The sequence below is a fragment of the Vanellus vanellus genome (assembly GCF_965231255.1).
Source record: "Vanellus vanellus genome assembly, chromosome: 9".
NCBI classification, from domain to species: domain Eukaryota; kingdom Metazoa; phylum Chordata; class Aves; order Charadriiformes; family Charadriidae; genus Vanellus; species Vanellus vanellus.
The window spans coordinates 2556770-2572410 of NC_138914.1; the positions used below are offsets into that span (position 1 = coordinate 2556770).

Below are 15641 nucleotides of genomic sequence, written 5' to 3' on the forward strand. Positions count from 1 at the left end.
AATATCTGCTCCCAAATCCTCATCGCTTTTCAATCCTAGTCTCCAACACATTATATTCTTCCTACATTTAATGCGCCCTTAAGGTGGGGATTAGGTAGGCATTTGATTATGTCTTTTATGTTTATAGCAATTCACTTCCAAACCTTTACAAACTTTAATTAAATGCTACATTTTTACCGCCTCATCCTGAATCGAGAGAGAGCAGCAGAGAAAAATCTGTCCTCAAACAGAATTTACATTTCTAAAGCACCTTTTTCTGTGCGAGCACCTCAGGGCTACTGCATAAAATCCTCCCGAGCTGCCTTAAGATGTATCAGTGCAGACATCAAAGCAGCTCTAATACCGAGCGCACGCAGACCCGCAGACAGCCGAGATCACTACGTTCGTAAGCAAGAAATAAAACAGCTCCTGCCAAAACCAACCATCGATCCCCTCCGAAGGTGGCCGCAGGGAAAGCGAGAGCGGCAGCCAAACGCCAGCCGTAAAAACCAACCTTTGCCTTGGAGAAAGCTCGCAGGAAGGGGCCCGGCAGCCAAAAGCCTGGCGACTGGCACAGCGCTTCATCCAGCCCCACAGCCTAATTTTTTGAGCATCACCATATTCGAAAGGAGACACCGTTGTGTTCCCATGAAGCCGAAGGGGAGCTGAGCATCCCCAGGGAGGAGGAGAGCTCAGCACAGCCAGCTCCCCAGAGCTGGGAATGACCACGCCATCTCCAAAGGTAACCCACCTCGACCGCAAAGACTTCCAGCGACCGGGAAATGTAATGCCACTTCTTCAAAATCTGGACCCTTCTCTTAGAGTTGGTGGCAGTCGGGGTGAGCCCAGCCCTGGCTCAGTGAAAGGCCACGCACCGGCACGCATCGCCGTGTTGCAGAGAGGACACAGTCCGAAATTTGTCTCTGTTCAGCATGGAGGAGCTGAGAGATTGGATTTGAGGCCAAATTCTAATTGCAGGTTGGAAATCGGGAGTTCGCCCCATTTTAAAGTCTGGGTGCAGCGGAAACCATTCTCAGCAACTGACACATCAAAAAGACACGGCTCTCATAGGGACAGCTGAGCTCTGCAGCTTTGCCCTTTGGGGGCAAGAGAGAAGAATGGTATCAAATTTTTATCAGCTAAGAAATTCAAGCTTAGCTCGAACACCACCACACCTCTGCAGTCCATCGGAATAAATTCAAACCACACAAGGAGAATACTAAAAAGATTTATAGTTAAAAACCTCACAGGTCGGGTAGCATCAAGGCCGAAGCTGCAGACGCTCCTGTGCACAGAACGTAGAAGACACTGAAGGGGGAGTTGGGATCCCGGTTTTTTGCTTTCCTGCAAGCCCCTGCCTGGCCCTGCAATGGCACCAAGGTCTCCAAGGATGCTGCGCCTCCGTTGCCGCCTCCCCATCCTATGGGCTTCGGGGCAGCGTGGGGAAATGAGATCTCCGCAGCTACCGACGCTGTATGAACCCCCCCCTCCCCCCCGCTGGCCGCCCCCCGCGCTCCCTGCCCACTTCATGCCCTTCAAACAGCTTGGCCGGGGAGGGGGGGAATTAAATCATTGCTCAGCCTTGCGCTTGCCCTCTGTGCCGGGCTGAAATTTCACTCGTTGGGTTGCCATGGTTAGAAATGCCTCCTGCGCACGCACCGTCCCGCTGCTGCAAACTCATCCACCGCTCAAACCCAAACGGCTTAACTTTTCCTGGATCGCACCAAGGCGTTCCGAACCCGCCTGGATGCCGTCCTGTGCAACTGCTGTAGGTGCCCCTGCCCTGGCAGGGGGTGGGACTAGATGATCTCCAGAGGTCCCTTCCAACCCTCACCATTCCGGGATTCTGTGATCTCCCAGCGAGAACCATGGTCAAGCCCAATTTTGGCCTTCTAGCTGCAGTTGCTGCCATCGAGGAGCATCAAGAAGATGTAAAGCTGTACTTTACCTTGCCTAAAATGCCCCACAAAAGCCAGACGGTTTTTATTCGAAGGCTGTCATTCACGGGTCTCGCACTGAAGATCGCTTTCCAGGTCCCTGGGAAACTCATGGCCCGTCTCCCAGTGACTTCCCCAGGGTTAGGATTTCACCCCAAGCTTGGAAGAGCTCAGGCCAAAAAGAAAGCTTAGACAGTTACCGCGTGCGCTGGAAGCGAGCGGCCGGAGCGGAAAGCCGGCGTTCCACAGCGCTAGCAGCCCTGCAAAATTTTACAAGACACAACCCTCGCGTTAGAGGATCCGTTTCTTTCTTCATAAAATATATTGGGCTTTTCCACAAACTCCTTTTATTGGTCCTTTTGGCTACTCGCTCCTTTTATGAACTGCTCGAGTTCCCGGATCATCTGGAAAAGCCCGGGAAGGTGGCCGAGCCGCACCGCAACGACGTGCTAGCCATGGGTAACCACCTCCTCCGCTACCACGGCTTGGGCACCCTGCGGGAAAGCACGGAAGAGAAAAGCCAGCAGACGGAGCAGCTGGACTTCATCACCTGGAAGGAAGCACGCAGCATCTTTTTAACCCGTTTCTTCTTACCGTCTACAAGGTTTTGGATAGAAATAACCCCCCAAACCAGCTACCTTTCACCTCAGCCCCAAATCCACTTGGCAGCAAACGTGCAGTTAAGACTGGGAATTTTTTTTTTTTTTTTTTTTTTTTTTTTACCAGCCCCCAGTACCCCTTCAATGGGGGTCCTTTAACGGCTACAGTTAGAGAGCAATCTCGCACGGAGGTCCACATGCTAACATAACAACATATTTTAACTGTGTATTTAAGCAGTTTCATTTCTATTGACATTGGCTGAGGCACGTCCGAAGGCTCGCCGGTCTCCAGCGCAAGGCTGAGCTGCCCGCGAGCGCAGCCCTTCGAGCTACGCGTTGCCAAATCTCCTTCCACGACGGCAAGCTCCTGCAAAACATCTCATCCCCATCATCTCCCAAGGAGTCGGGTGCCTGAAGCACTCGGTGTGCTAAGTCCAGTGCTTTGCGGCACGGTCAGCGCCGAAAAAGGACCAGTGAAGCCTTACAAGAGCCCAGCATCACCCGCAGAGATGTGCCTGGCTCCGCAGGTCTGCTCCTGCCCAAAAACCTGGAGCCGGTGGGGCAGTAAAGGGTCCTGCAGACCAGGCCGTGGTGTTGCATCTTGCTTTAGGTCCCAACCTCAGAAGTGCACGGGTTCATTCCCAGTAGCGTTCTCCCAGCACCCCCCCAGCCCAGGCAGGAGCATCCAACTGGTCAGGGTGGGACCAGGCTGTTCTCACAGCTCCAAAACATGCAATGCAGGAATTGCCATAATGGGACAAAACGCCCCTTCCCAGAGCCCGGCTCCAGCGAGACCTCCAGAAAAGCAATTATCCAGACACATCAATATCACAGCACTTCTATCCCAGCCAGACGGTGCTTTACAGCGCGCGGGGCAGCTTGCGCCCTTGAAATCATTCACGTATTTCATGTCTTGCGAAATAACCAGGCAAGGGCGAACGCTGCTTGCGACGATCCCGTGGAGCGGCTGTTTTAAACCCTCCGACAAGGAGCTCTGCTGCCCTCCCAAATAGCAGGGGCTATTTAAAAAAAAACCCACCCTTACTATTGTAATCTTGGATTACTCCCTACCACCCAAATCCATTTCATCTTAATTAGCGCCCACTATTATAAGGCTCCTCCAACATTTCCATATTTCTCTGATCATTACAGTCCACAGATACCCAGTAGCAAAATCCACCCAGCTGGGTATTTTGCATAAACTGGTTATCTTGAACCACATGCCCTCTCACTCTTGTTACCAGCCCCATATTTTATACAACAGTGTTGACACTTCCAGCCCTGTGCGAGAGTAACGCTTTGAGAGGTTTAGATTAAGCCTAATCTAAGCAGCTCGCTGGGGGACACAGAGGAAATCTGAATTCCTCTCGAATTAACGACCAAAATCTGAAAATTCAGCACGGCATCTTACGGTTTCACCAGGAAACACATCACCTGAAGCGCGGCACAAAATCCAGCTGCCCTGAATATTTTAACAGGACCACAGCAAAGCCAAAAGGTGAGCACAGACTCGGCGTTGGGGTTCTTTATTCCCCCTTAAAAGGAGCACAAAGTGCACCGAGAGTTCAATGAGAAACATGTCCTGGTAGTGTCTGTGCAACTCCCTACAGGGGGGAAAGAAAAAAGGAAAAAAAAAAAGAAAAAGGTCAATTTGTGTTGGACAACGAAGCACACATGGCCCTACCTGCAGGATGGGGTCCCTCACTAGCAAGCAGGCACTTCATCCTCCAACTAAGGGTGCTCCAGCCAGCGTCCAGCCCTGCCGCCTCCCCCCCGGGGCCACGGCTGCTTCCTGCGCCACCCACCAAACTCAGTATTTTAAGTTTCCTTAAACAGCTGGCAACTTCTAAGATGGGGATTAAGAACCATCTCGAGGACTTCCTTCCACAAGAGCCCTGCAACGCCAGCAGCTTCGGTGCTGCCGGGAGCGAGACCACAGCAGCGTGAACTCCAGCAGAACCCCCCCCAGCCCCCAGATGTGCCACTTCTTTTCCAGAAGGAAGGACTCACAATTCAGCACACCCCGATGCTATCCGTCTCTCGAGACCTTTCCCTGACTCGGGGTAGTTCCCAACATCACAAGACGTCTCCAGACTCCGTCTTTGCCAGGAAGATGAAGATTGCAACCCTGCGCTAGCCGGGGCCTCTTCGTTTTCCCCTCTCAGCATGCTTCAGCCCCCTCCGAAACTTAGCGAACACCAGGCTGAGCATTAATCAACACAACATGCGCTTCATCCAGCTTCAGCAACCACTACGAATATTTAAGTTTTATATTATGTGCTGGGATTATTTTTATATATATGCCACCCTGTGTCTTTTTATAGACGCACTCACACACATATATAAGCAAACACACACACACACACATATGAAGTATTGCATTTCTGCAAAATATAATTTAAGCACAGGAATTTTTTTTCCCTTCAGGCCGCCCCGAGCAGCAGCGTCCCAACGCAGCGATGCCGAGTGCCCTCTGCTGTATGCACAGACAAATGCTTCTTTGTTTAAAAACAAGATTCGTTGTTTGTTTGGGTTTGTTTTTTTTTTTTTTTTTAAATACTTCTAACTTTACTTCCGACAAAATATTTCTCAAAATTACGTTTGATCATTTTGAGCGCAACAGGCAACAGCAATGCCACCAGCTTTCTCCTGTCGGATCCACGTCTCCTACAGGTTGCATCAGCAGAAAGTAAATAGTCTGGGCTGGAACTGTGCAGGGTACAGTGTGAGAATGTTTTATTTATACGTTTGAAAATAGCAGAGGGAAATCAGAACAAACAATATAGCTTTATCATTCAGGCATTTACCAGATCGCCTTCACACTTCAGCAAACCGCACGTCTATTAGAGGTACAAGCCGAAACTATCGCATGGCAACACGAAATCATTTTTCTTTTGTAAAGCAGCATTGCTCCTGCTACCAGAAGGAAAGATAATACTAAAACATATTCAAATCTATGTATTTGAAACCACTACATCTTGTAATAAATTATGCACTTGATATTAAAAACCCTGGCTACGCTGCACAAACCTGACTTAAGAATATTAACTTTTATTGTCTTCTCAAGTCCCAGCTCTTCTCAAATCTGACATTTAAAGGGGCTGCAGTTCCAGCACGTGGCCTTTATGGCACCGAACGCAGATTTAACAGGGCACGGGCACAGCTCCCTGGTGAGCATTCCCATTTGTTCGGCAGGCGAGAAGAGAAGGGGAATCAGCCTTGGCCCTGCCCCGCTGCCACTTCTTCAAACGTTGAGTAATCTTAAGCAACAACCCGACTTCTGTAGAGCTGTGGGCTTTGCAAAAAGGGACTAAACCACCTGCGAAGAGCCGGGGCAGGTTACGAGACAACCAGCCCAGCAGCATCTCTCCAAAGGGGTCCTCCGCCTCCACCCCAAGGCAGATGGATCAAAGACCAACCAGGTCCTCCCCCGTGGAGCACAACCCTGCCACGATGAGCACCCAACGGCTTGGGGAGGAGGGAGCAGCGCCGCGCGGTACGCTAACATCAGAACCCCAGTTACTGGCATCACGATGTATTTTCCGCCGCCCCCCCCTCTGCTTCACGCTCCCGCAGGAGGAGCCGTCTTTTTTTAACTCGTCTCTGCGCAACACCTCGGCTGTGCAAGTGGGACCCGTCTGCCCCGCAAAGCTCGGTGGGCACATCTCCACGCTGCCCTCGGAGGGCGGCGGGGCCGGAGCACCCATGGGTGCAGTCTCCAGTGATGCTCAGGCCCCCGGGTGCTCCCACGCAGCCGCCCCGTCGCTCGATGAGCTGGTTGCCGAACCCGCACGGCCACACCGGCACAACTGGTTCCCCATCCCTTCCAGTGACTCACTCCACAACCTCTCCATTTCCAGCATTTGTATTCGCCTCACGGCTCGGATTTCCTAGAGGAGGCAGTACCCAGGAAAACAAGCCTCCTCTTACGCCCTCCTGGAAACGTGTCCGCATGAAGCTGATCAAAAATATTCCAGTTTATTTTTTTTTTAAATGAAATCTTTTACCAGCGATTTTCCCCAACAAAAAGTCGGCATATTTTTTTTTTTTTTATAACTTTTCATCTTGCTATTTTCAGTGATTCTTGTCCTAGATTCCCCATCTTGGTTGAAGGCCAAGCATCACTCGCTCAGCCAGAGGAAATATAAAAGCATCTTTCTAAGACGCTATAGAAAGGAAGAAGAATTGGACCCTGGGAGCCAATTCACTTTCATGCCTTGGGTATTTAAGGATCAAACACGCATTTGTGAGCTGACACAAGGTAAAAAGGTGGCTTTGAGACTTTACAGCGTCTAAAGAATCCTCTGAAAGCATCTTTTTACCAACTAGAGTGCAAGAGAAAACCAAGAGCGGCGACGCATCCCGGAGAGCGGCTGCCGAGCCCCTGGGGACGGCCCGGGGAGGGGACAGCGGGGCTCACCGGCCACTCCTGGTGGCACCAAGGGCACGGAGCGCTTGACACCGCTGCTCCGCTTGCAGAGCAAACAGCTGAAGGCAAGGAAACAGGAACCACCCAAGACACGCTGGGGAGGTTTCCTATGGTTACTGCTGCCATGGAAATATTTTTTTGTTGTTGTTGGCTTGATCTAAATAATATCTGGCTCCTCGGCTGCGGTACGCTCCCCGCAAGGTCGGGTTGGGTCCTTAGACCTGCACCGACCGCATCGAGCACCGGCCACCTCCGAGCATCTCCAACCCGCGCTGCGCGGGGCTTTCCTCCCGGCTCCCCCGGGGCCCGTGGCTTCGTTTCAAGGAGAAGAAGAGGAGGAAAGAAAGTGGAGGGGGGGGGGGAAGAAAAAAAAAAAAAAAAAAAAAAGACATCTTTTACTAATTGCTCACAGCTGTGGCCAAGCAGCTCCCATTCCGGCTGCCAGGAGCTGGAGCCGGCGGGGAGCGGCGCGCTGGGGCGAGCGCTCCTCCTCTCCCCGATGGGCTCCGGAGCAAGAGAAACCCCTCGCAGGGAGAGGGCCTCCTCCATCCATCCACAGGCTCTGCGTCGGGATTTCGATAATTATATTTATATACTCCCCTTATCAGCGAGAGCAGCCATTATGTCTTTTATCACCGCGGCGGCAGCATCTGCACAAGGGCAATTGATAGGGGATGAAATATTTGCGGCGGTGGCTGAGTACAAAGCGCCTCCCTCCGCGGAAAGAATAATAATTGTAATACTTAGCGCTCAAAGTGTTAAGCTCCGGCATCAGGGCCCTGTGGAGAGCAAAGAGCCACACACAGGGGAAGAAACGGCCTCTCCGGCAGCATAGAGGAGCACCTTGAATTTTATATACGCCTCTCAGCTGCGGCATCAGTGAACCTGAGGAAGACTCTGACCATCGGCCGCAGCGATGCACGCCGCGAGGGCATGACAGCCCACGAGAAACCGGCTCTTTACAAGCCGTCCTCGCGAGGCTTACCCCGAAATTAGTTTTCCTCGCATCAGGCAATTCTGCTAACGTTACAAATTCCTCCGACGTTAGATAGTGACCGCAGAGACGCTGCGCGCGCGGGGAAGAGTCCCCAGCCCGGCTCTCCCCCGCCGCGGCTCGGCTCAGCTTGGCTGGCGGATTATTCATCGGAGGAAAAAAAAAAAAAAAAGCAAATATCCAAATGAGCATTGCGAATGGCAAAACCATCTGCCAAAGGTCTCAGCTGATACTATCCGTCGTCCTTAAGCTCGGTGATAGACTTACAAGCCAGACAATGAAAATGCAATTGATTATTTGAAGAGTGACTCACTGGTGTAATAAGGATGGATTACTGGGCGGGGGGGAAGAATGGCTTTGAAAAAAATAAAAGACTGCAGATTGACTTTTTAAAGGCAAACAGAAAGGGAACAAAACCCAAGGAAACCTCTTGAAAGCACCAAACAGCCCTCTACAGCGGAGAGCAACAAGAAGGAGGGCAGTCCAATTGCTGCCCCCCCGCCCCGGCCCCCTCCAGCTGAGGATCTCGGGTACCAGCCTTTATCCACCCCCTTCGGCTTTCTTTCCGAATTGGTGGCCGGGAGCTCTTCACGCCGCACAGCGCCCGTGACAAAGGCCTGTTGCAAACCCTCTACGAAGGGAGATCTCCCTCCCCACCCAACACGTGCCGCACGCCCCGGGTGGGCATCGCAGCCGCAGGCGGCACCGCCGGGGCTCCGTGGGACACATCCTGCAGGGAGGATGGACTCGCTGCGCTCCTGCGGGGCCGGCAAGGAGGACCGAGAGGGCTGAGGCCACGGCAGGACAGCAAAACCCAATAAGCAGATGGGGATGCCAAGGGCAGGGATGACAGCCCGGCGGCTTTGCGTGCCGTGGGACCGATGTGACCCTCCATCTCCCACCTCCTCCCTCCCATCAGCTCAGCAGAGCCTTCAACGACCGTTTTAACCCGTCCCCCTGGGCTCGGGGTGGATGCATGGGGAGCTCAGGACCTTACGCATCCAGCAGCGCTGAGCTGTTAAATCAGTTCACCACGTCCCATGAAATCACACCCTACGCAGCCCCCAAAATCCACAACCGCAGCCCCCGGCACCGACAGCTGCCTGCTGGAAGGAGATCCCCGCTGCAAGGCAGTCCATCCCGCTTCCCAGTTTTGTGGGTCTGTCCCCCTGCTCCATCCCGAAAGGCTCCATGAGGGAGCTGTGCTTTGCCGGTGCACAGCAGCACAGCCCCACGGCCGAGGAGCCGGGAAACTGCTCGCGACCATCGTTCTGCCTTCGGGACGGCAAAGCCCACTCGCCCACGCCAGGGCAGGTAACTTTTCACTCTTTGCATAGCAAGGAGCAGCTGCAGTCATTTTTCCTAAAACTTGGCGCAAAAAAGAAAACCCCAAAACCCTAACCCACCAACTTTTTAAAAGATTTGTTTAGTCTAAGAGTAAAATATCAGGTAAAGTCAGAATTCGGTATTTGTCCGCTCTGCCCCCTCCATCATCGGTGCTGTGCACAATCACTCCAGAAACAGAATAAACCCCTCCAAACCCGCCCAAAATCTGCAACGGCTTATTAGTGGGTTTTTACCCCATTCATAAAACTAGAATCGCACAAGGCTGCTTCCAGACAGACAGCGAACTGCCCTTTTTCTAGGAGAAACTCTGCTTTTTCGGCTTTTGCCAGCAGCTCAGCCGCGATGGAGCAGGGCAGAGCCCGGCAGCAGAGCAACTCCAGTTACAGCAGCTGCAGAGTAGGGCTCTGTGTGCAGCTGAAATTTAATCAAGAAGTGTCTCAAACTCCTTTGAGTTCTTGCAATACAATCCTGAGTGGCTTGTAAAGGACTTCAAACAGGCTCCCCGGGCTTGCCCGGATACAAGTACATACCTCACCTGCTCTTTTGTACATCGCATACAAAAAATTAAAGAATTTATTTTAGGCTTTTTGCCAGGGACAACACTGCCTCCAATATTGTAATGCTCTGTTAAAGAGGATAGCGTGTCTCCCAGCCAACACAAACAGGATACCTTATCAGTCTCGGCTGTTTTAAGTGCTGTTTCAGCAGTAGGGCACAAAGACGTGGAAGGGACAGGCCCAAAAAATTGGTTGCAACGGTGCGCTCAACACTTATATAAGGATGGATTTTCCCAGGGCAGGACAAAGTTGAAAACCTGACGGGGATCCCTACTCTCAAACCCACCCAAACTCCCGTCCTGAAGGCCCGGCTGCCCCTCGGCAGAGATGCCGTGGGAAGGGTGGCAGCAGCACGAGCCATCACGAGGTCCTCTGCTCTTTCCCTACTGCCACGGGGGTTGAAAACCCAAAGAAAAAGTAGACCCTGATTTTTCAAACCCTTACCCCAGCGCTCAGTCTCACGGGTGTGAGTAAACAGGAGAGCTGAAGGCATTTATGCCGAGCAAAGCGCACGCTCCAGCATCCTCCTGAGCTGAGCTGAGCTTCAGCGTGCACAGCAGCCGCCCACCCCGAGTCCCCCTGGGCACAGAGGCTGAAGGACACCGACTTTGTCAAGGACCACCCTGGCCGGGAATGACTTCATGACTTCTCCTTTCTGAACCGCTTATGATAAAAGGAAACCCAAACCAACCAAACAAAACCACTGAGAACAAGCTGACGATACCAATCCATTTGTGAAAGGCTTTAAAATCAGCAGACAAACCCCACCTTCGATATCTCTGCGTCCCCTCCACCAGGACAACAGCACCCTTGGGAGACGGGTGACTCCCGCCCACCCCTGGGGACAGCAGCCGGCTTGTCTGCTCTGGGCTCCGTCAGGGACTCGCCTCCAGAGCACCGGGACAGACGGCACCGGGACAGACGGCACCGGCTGAGTTTTACCTATTGCAGCAGGTTTCCCACTGCAAAATGAAAAACTTGCTAACCCCCCCGGGCCCGGCGCAGTTGGCCGCGGCGGCGATGCGAGCATAAGTCCATCTGAGATAAGGTATTGCTATTCTCGCATCTCCAAAGCCTTTCAAATAAACACGCAAGGAAGTGTGGAATATCTGAATCCTAAAGGAGAGAGAGGCACAAAGCACGTTATTCATGAAAGGGAAAAGCTGGGAGCGTGTGCGCGAAAGATACATAACCTACGAAAAATGCTGAAAACATATGGAAGCAATAATCTGTATTTTCTTTTTTTTTTTTTTTTTCGAAAGTAGAAACAAATGCTTCGGGACTCGGTGTTATTCGTTCACGTGCTGCATTACAAATATTATTGTTTCTGCTCTCTGGATGAGGCACCAGGCATCAAACCAGAGACCCAAAGGCGCCCGGGGACGCGTACACACGTCTGCTGGGATGTCCCTCCTGCGGGCAGGGCCAGCGCCAGCAGAACCCACATCAGAGCTGCAAACACACTCAGAGTTTCTCGTTGCATGGACAGTCCCGTCTGCCGCTCGCCCCACGCGAGCAGATAACCTCCAGAGCACTGGACCTGGACAAACACACAAAGAAAATAAACATCCACTGCCACTGGCAACTCCCTGCCCACAGTCAACAAGGCAGAGACGGGAGCTGCAAAGCGACCTATCAACCATCACCCAGCAACCTCAAACACCTCCGGGCTTCTGGTCAACCACCTCATTTACCAGGTCACCACCTCACTACCCGTATCTGCTTTTTCCCTTGTCCGCCAGTTTAGCCTTGTCCACAGGTTTTGTGATCCAGCGGTCAATCACGTCCCTTTGGGGGGAGCCTGGATCATCCGGGACCTCCAGGTGGTCCCTCCTGAGATGCTGAAGAGTTTGTCCTTGCGGGTGGTCCCCGATGCGATAAGGCCAGATGAGATCAGACTCCTGCGGGATTGGCCGCGGTATATTACAGTGAGACGCTGACTTCTGGAAACAAACACTCAAACCAACTGTACGCACCAAACCGTCACTTGTTCATATGGAATATTACTGAATATTAAGTCAACAGCCACATGACTCGCTGCCCTGGAAGGTGAGGGCCAGGCATTAAGAGCTGTACAAACACATCCCGCTGATATTAAGACCGTGATGTGTCACAGCACTGCATGAAGAGAAGCAGATCTCTTCCCCACCGCAAATGTGATTTCAAGGCACTAAGATTACACAGCACACGCAAGAAAAGAGAGACCCCAAGAAAAGAGGTAAAACACAATCTCGCACTGAACCAAAAAGCCCGGAAAGTCAGTCTTTGTCTCCATGTCATGTTTATTACTGTTATTTAAACGCTTCTGCAAACGAGAAGAATAACTATGGCAACAAAGACTTCTCCAAAGGTTTTCAGACACTATTTTTAAAATCATCTCTCCCAGCATCTGAATGCCTTCCCTCTGAAATCAGCTCCACGCCAACCAGGTGGGACATCCCCCCCTCCTCAAACCAGAGCCCAAACAGGGCCGGGAGATTTCGGTGTCCTGCTTCCGCGGTTTAGAGCTGGTGGTTTTGGAGGAGAAGGTAGGGAGGAAGGAACACCAAGGTCGGGGGAACTGCAAGAGCATCGCTTCTTGCGAGGCTTTCTCAAGGAGCAAACCAACCGTGCCTCTGTGTGCTAAACGCACGCCGATCTCCCAACGCGCAGGATCCGCTATTTTAAATACAGCGCTAAGGCTGTAATTTCACTTTGCCCAGAGTGAATCTGAAATTAGTTCCTCGCAGTAGGCTTAACGGCGGCAAAAGCCACTCGCTCCCTTCCCGGAGCTGCCGACCGTTTGTCACCTTTCAGGTTTGCATATTCCCACTAATTGCACCAGGAGTAGGTTATAAATTCCCTTCCCTCCCCTCCTCCCGGACCACCTCCCTCGCAGGCTTTTCTCCGCAAGACATTATGCAAAAGACACTCCTAATGGCTATTCATTCACCAAACTCCAGTGACAGCTTTATTTAATGCCAAAGCTTGTTAACAAGCTGAATGGCACACAGTTTAATGTAATGCAGATCTGATTAGAAAACAGCAACCGGGCTCCTAAGGAGTTGGGGAGATTTTTATTGAATTTGATTTCACTTTTTGCACACAAAGCCACCTCTCAAGTATCGACCTGGATTAATGAGGATTTGGTTATGTACACCCAATTTCCAGCCTCCAGACCGCAGCCCACACAGATGAACTCTTCAGTCCTCCCATACTTTACCGACAACCCGCCGAAAAAGAAAGGGGTGTGATTAGCGCAAGGAGTCATTTTGCTGGTCAGGCCGTGAGAAATGGGGGGGTTATACCGGTTAGAGCTCGATAGCCGCGTCCTCGCAGGCTTCACGCCCAAAGATGATGGAATTCAATCTTCAGCCTTTTCAGACAAACCACTTACGGTCTCCTCTTTGGGGCTAAATGATTTAAAACTGAAAATTGAATTTCTGCAGAGGTCTGTGAGCTTCGCGGAGGGGGTAGGACGCAGGCAGCGGGCTCCAGTTTAACTGGGTCTGCAACCAGAGGCATTTTCAATCCCTTGCTTCCACCAAAAATAGTATTAAATATGCCGACGCTTTTACAGGATAATTCACCCGCTACCCTGGGTTTGAGATTATCATTCCAGAGCAAAATTAAGAAGATTCAAAAACAAACTCTAAAACCAGGGACACTTTTTAACTACTTAGCAATCCCCTTTCATCTTCTTTTTGCACATCACCTATAGTAGAGAGGCTGCTTTTATTCTGAAAAGAAAACAGTTCTGCAGAATACAATTTATCTTCGAGTGGTTTCCCTGGCTCAGGAAGTACGCGTGTGCTTCCAGGAATGACAAATTCAACCAACACTCAAAGGCATCTCCCCATCTGAGAAAAGCGGCTTTTAAGGGAACGTACGGGCACAGAAATCTTTGGCATCTAACAAAGCAATTTGCCTGCCTGATAGAAGTAGCTGCACAGATCACACCTAAAAATCACAGGTAACTAGAAAATACACGGTCCTGCATGATTACGTATAGGAAAATGCCTGCAGCAGCAGTGGTTTCAGTGCCTCCAAGCTTACCAGTTCTTTTCCTTCACCCTACAGCATATCACCGCTTCCCATCTTTGAAGCGAGAAAAAGTCCCATTTACATTTATCAGCAAAACTCTGCTATTAAAGGATTATAAGAAGGCTTACAAATCTCTGGCGGTGAATTGATCTGGGTTTGCATCCTTAATCTGCAGATCTCCTCGCTAACCCTTGTTTTCTTCCCATCTCACTCTGCAGGTTAAGGTGTCGGTGAGCATCCCCGGCAGGAGCTGCCTACGCCGCCCCGTGCGCAGAGGGCACAGGCTCCCGGGCATGTTTTCAACCCTCAAAACTACTATTAATAATGCGCCTGCTTACACATCCCTGGCATTAATAAACTACTGGCTAGTAAAAAATAAATCCGCTTCTTCTCTATTGTGTTCTGGCAAATAGGTGGCCTTTATTTGTTTTAATTGCCTAATTACTCTTATATTGAGGCAATTAAACGTGAATGCGGGTGCAGGAGGGCTCTCCAGCCCCCGGTGTAAGGTAACTTGGTGTGTGCGGTGTAACCTGGCATCGCCCAGCGGGATGCACTGCCGGAGCACACAAGCTGCAATGCCCCTGGGGGCTGACCCCCATGCGTGCCCACAGGGTCCCTGTCCTTCTCCTGCCCTGGGGAAGGTAACCCTTTCCTTCCTGGGAAAAGGCTGCTGGAATAATCCATGCGGTTTTAGCCAAAATCCTTGCCTGTGTCCTGGGGTCCCTCAGAAAAGGTCAGCCAGGAGACAGCTACGGTGGTCCTGGCGGGTTGGAGCCTCCTCCTCTACCTCCTCGGGCACACAGGGTTTTGCGGGATCCAGCACAAGAGGCACAACGCGCCGGTGCAGAGAGCACAACCTGAACAGAGCTGCGACACCACCTCTCACCCGACGCTCCGCAAGTAGCTGTGTGCCCTTTCTGCTGGGTCGTTTGGCCTTCGACGGGATGCTATCAAAATTCGCTCAATTTTTCAAAAGCCGCTGGATAGTTGCACCCTCTGACATAACAAAACTCAAACCACGGCACCTCCTAAGTCCTTGGAGCAGAGGAGAAATAGCTATGACGACCACCCCTTTTCTCCTTATCCTACATTTGAAAGTTCTCCTCGACACTTTTAAGCATCATGAAGCGCCTCCGCAACAACACCTGCTACCCCAAATGTCAGCCGCGGGGAAACCCGGGGCAGCTCGGGAAAGCATTTAGAAGCCCGGAAAAGAAGACAACTCAGGGGCGACCTTATAAATCTATTAACGCACACGTGGCAGATTCAGATTATGGGGAGGGCGTCAGGAGACCACAGCTCCTGCAGCCTGGGAGAAGGAGACACCTTCACCTTCTGAAGGTCTGAGGTGGGACACGGTGCACTCAGACGTGCCACCGGCACCTGCAGAGGGCCAGGCTGGAGGACCACGGCGAGCCCCACCAGCCGCTGTGCATCCCTCAGGGCCGACCTCAGCCCACGGACCCCGTCCCACCACGCCTCGGAGCACATGCCACCGGGAACGATGCTTTGCAAGGCTGAAGCTTAAGATACAACTCAACAGGAATAAGTCAATCCCCCTCCTTGTCCGGAACCTGTGCTTTAATCTGCTGAGACGCAGCTCCGAGAAGTAGGGCAGAAGCCAGGAGGAGCATCAAGCGTGGCAGATGCTGGAGAAAAGGGTGTACTCTACAAAATAAAGTTAAAAGGTTGCCGAGGGCTCCCTGGCCTACTAAGTCTGGGCTCCAGCTCCCAGAGCCCACAGCCCAGATTTAATATGGGCAAGTCCCAGAT

At 51.7% G+C, this 15641-nt stretch overlaps 1 protein-coding gene across 1 annotated transcript in view; it reads right to left on the reverse strand.

The window, feature by feature from the left end:
- PRICKLE2 (prickle planar cell polarity protein 2) overlaps positions 1-15641 on the reverse strand; it is a gene marked incomplete at its 5' end in the record, with an annotated part of 110459 nt that overhangs the window by 93528 nt on the left and 1290 nt on the right. The window lies entirely within an intron of this gene.